This window comes from Cupressus sempervirens, chromosome 10, assembly GCF_028749045.1.
Source record: "Cupressus sempervirens isolate cs-2001-9-10 chromosome 10, ASM2874904v1, whole genome shotgun sequence".
Classification (NCBI taxonomy): Eukaryota; Viridiplantae; Streptophyta; class Pinopsida; order Cupressales; family Cupressaceae; genus Cupressus; species Cupressus sempervirens.
Genome location: NC_143127.1, coordinates 791,309,640 through 791,313,969, shown reverse-complemented (window position 1 = coordinate 791,313,969; position 4,330 = coordinate 791,309,640).

Sequence of the window (4,330 nt, the reverse complement as noted above, 5' to 3'; positions counted from 1 at the left end):
CACTTAGTTGATACTAATGCTTGGCCAACACTAACTTTCCTCAGCTTGTTCTAGCATGCAATCGATACTAGCATCACTCAGCATATACTTCAAATTCTTAATCTTCTACTCTATTACTCATTCAAGCCTATGCATTTGATCTATCTTTGTTCACACTTTCAAGGCTTCAACATTACTGTCTTCTACACTTGTAACATGATTTAAACAATTAATTTATCTTGTCAAAGTCCAACTAATCAAGTGTCCATTTATATTTTACTCTTCATAACTCAATGTTTCCTCTAGATGCTTTTGTTATGAACAACTTCTCAAATCCTCTTCATCAATCAAATATATATGACACTTAAATCGGGTAGCAAAATGTCTCACCAATAGGTTTGACATCAATGACAACATAAAAAAAATTTCAATTGTAGTTTCCAACAATCTCCCTCTTTGGTATTGATGGAAACACCTATAGACACCTCTATAATACTTCTTGTTACCATACAATCTAAATTTTGTATTGACTTGAGCATCATCCTTAATGTATCAGATCTTCATTAGTATCCTTAGTGTCATTATGATTCTCATCTATTAGATCTAGCAACACCTTAGGTAAGTCTTATGAGCTCCCTCTTAGTAATATCTCCCTCTTTTGTCTTGTAACAACTTTTCACTTTCTCCCTCTTTCATTTTGATCCTTCTTCTAAATAATTCTCAATATGTTGGACAACCTCTCTTTCTATCTTATGGAAACTGAATAATATCTCCCTCTTTGACAACAATGCCAAAGACATATCAATTCATGCATCTTTCTCATGTTGATACCTTCATGTGAGTTCTAAATTCTTCATATGACTGATCCATTATTATGTTCTTCTTCTTTACCTTTACCTTAGGCATCTCTTAAATTAGAATTGTCTGCATCAATTTGTAAGATAGTTTGATCAACACCTTTGATGCAAAGCCTCATCTTTACTTTAACTTGCTTTTTCTAGGGAAATCACCCCTAGTTTACCTCTAAGATATTCATAAGCATATTTAGGTAAAGATTTAGTGAATATATCAGCTATTTTCTCTTTAGTTTTCGCATACTCCAATCTCACTTCTTTGTCTTGAACTAGCTCTCTCAAGTAATGATACTTGATAGCAATATGCTTTGTCTTTGTCTGCATTACAAGATTATTTGATATGTTAATAACACTTGTGTTATCACAATAGATAACCATTAGATCTATAATCTCTTCCTTCTACTTCTTGCTTGTCCATGGAAGTAGTCTCTTTCCTTGAAAGAATGCACCTCCACTTTTGTTCTTTATGTCATCAACATTTCCTACCCAATCAGAATCAGTAAATACCTTCAGTTCAAACTTATCATTCTTCTTGTAATAAAATCCATAGTCTTTTGTTCCTTTTAGATATCTTATTATTCTTTTCACTGCCATCATGTGATTCTTCTTACGACTTGCATAAAATCTTGCAACTATCCCAACTGCTAATGCAATATCAGGTCTTATATGAACAAGATATTGTAGTTTTCCAATAATTGATCTATATAATGTTTGGTTCACATAAGAAGAATAATCATTCTTAGATAACTTATGTCTAATGGACATAGAAGTACTAACTGATCTTGACTCTTCCATTCCAAATGCTTTAAGAATCTTCTTGTTATATTTGGATAGAGTAATGTAGATACCTTGCTTCATTTGAGATAGTTGTAAGCCAACAAAGAATTTGATATCACCAAACACAGACATTTAAAATTCCTTCTTCATCTCATTAAAAAATGATTTGTATAATGCTTCATTGCCTCCAAATATGATATCATCGACAAAATTTTCAAATAGCAATACCTCATTGTTCTTGCCAGTCTTCAAGTACATATTAATGTTATCATTAGTTCTTGCAAATCCAATCTTCACCAAATAGTTGTGTAGCCTTTCATACCATGATCTAAGGGCTTGTTTAAAACCATATAGAGCCTTGTGCAACTTGCACACCATATTCTTTTTGTTGGGGTCAATGAATCCTTCAAGCTACTCTATGTATATTTCTTCTTCAAGTACCCCATTCAAAAATGTAGATTTGACATCCATCTATACCTTAAATAATTTATAAGTAGAATATGCAAATAGTGTTTTGACTCCTTCTATTCTTTCTACAAGGGTGAATGTCTCCCCATAGTCAGCACCTTCTTCTTGTGCATATTATTTGCATACCAATCTAGCCTTATTCCTTGTGACTTCACCATTTTCATTTAGCTTGTTCCTAAATGCCCAGTTTGTTCCAATATTTTTATTATTATTTTGGTCTAGTCACTAGGTTCCATGTTTTACTCTTTTATATTTGATCAATTTCTTCATTCATTGCTTGTATCCAATCCTTATCCTCCAAAACATCTTTCACAGATTTGGGCTCAAACTCACAAAGTAAGAATGTATAACTTCTAAGTCTTTTTCTTGTCATAACACCATATTCTTTGTTTCTAATAATTTTTTTAGGTGCATGATGTCTTCTCACATATTTTTTTAATATAACTCTTATCTTCTTTTTTCTTCAACAAATTCATCTTCAAAAATGATTTCAAGTTCATTATCTCTCTCATGTTCAAGTTCAAGTTCATGCTTTGTATGCTTGGCATTATCTTCATGATATTTGACTTCCTCTATCTATGACTCAACAAAATTTACCTATTTCTCGACACCCACATTGTATTGCTTGGCAACTAGCTATTGCAACTTGGTATTTCAAGTTTGTTGTAGATCTACAAAAAAAATTCATGATCAAGTGTGGTGCTTGGAACACTATCATTCACATATATGAATTAAATTTAGTCTCAAGTTTTGTCTTACATTCAACTTCATTCCTTTCTGTATATTCACCAGCTTTCACATTTGCATTTTACACAACTTTGTTAGTGTTGGAGTTCAAACACTTGTAAGCTTTTCTCTTAGTGGAATATCCTTAGAATATGTCTTCATCTTTTAGTATGTAACATTTACTTTCAAAAACTTTGAAATGCTTAGCATTAGGTGCATAACCATACTATAATTCAAAAGGTGAAGTATTTGTACCTTTCTTGACTTACACTCTATTCAGGGTATAAACAATTGTACTTACATATTCTCTCCAGCATTTATGTGACTCATTTCTCTCCATCATCAATTTTCTAGCAATAGTCCATGATTGATCTATTATTTCTTTCAGCTATTCCTTTTTGAGGAGGGGTCCTAGGTGCTGACATATGTCTTTTGATTATCTGTCATTGCAGAATATGCTGAATTAATTGGAAATGAATTCACCATCTCTGGTAGATCTCAAACACTTTAGACTCTTCCCTATCTCCTTTTAAACCCTAGCTAAACACCACTTAAATAATTGAAAAGTGTTAGATTTTTCTTTGAAAAACATCACAGTCATCATTCCAGAATAATCATCAACAAATAGAATGGAATATATGTCTCCACAATAGCTTTGAACACTAATAGGTCCACATAAGTCAATATGAACCAATTCCAAAATAGTATTAGATGAATATGTCTTTCTCTTGAAACTAGATTTTGTCATTTTTCCCAATTGACATTGTTTACACATAGCATTATTAGATTTCTTCACTTTTGGAAAACCTCTTACTCTTTTCATTTTTCTAATGCTAACCAAATTGTCAAAATTTACATGACATAACCTCTTGTGCCATAACCAAATATCTTCATTTTGTGCAAACAATCATGTTTCATTAGATAAATATAGATAAAACAAGTTAACTCTCATTTGATCACCACTTCCAATTAGTTTACCATAAATATCAAATATCTTGGCCTTTCTATGATGGAATTCAACTCTATAACCCGATTTGTTTAATTATGAAACACTCAATAGATTATAGTTAAGTCCTTTAGCCCAATAAACATTGTCACACTCAATGTTATGAGTCAATTGTATTGATTCTTTAACTTTCAAAAGACATGAAACATCATTACCAAATTTAACACAACTACCCTTGCATGGTTCAATGTTCTCAAATTTTCTTCTATCACTAGTCATGTAATTAGAACAACCACTATCAATTATCCATCTATCACTTTTATTCACATAAGAAATTAAAGCAGTTTTCTCATCCTCATTAGAATCTTCTTTCATAGTAACATAGACTACTTATTCATCATTACTCTCAGATTCAATATCAATTTCTTCTTCAACAATACAACAAGATTTCTTACCTTTGTCTTTGTAGTCCTTGCTCTTCTTGTTGTTTGGATCATCTCTTCTTTCTTTGTACTTTATTTCCTTCCTCTCATCCTTTGCTTCTTTGTCAAGACATCTTGTAGCAATTTGAATAACTTTG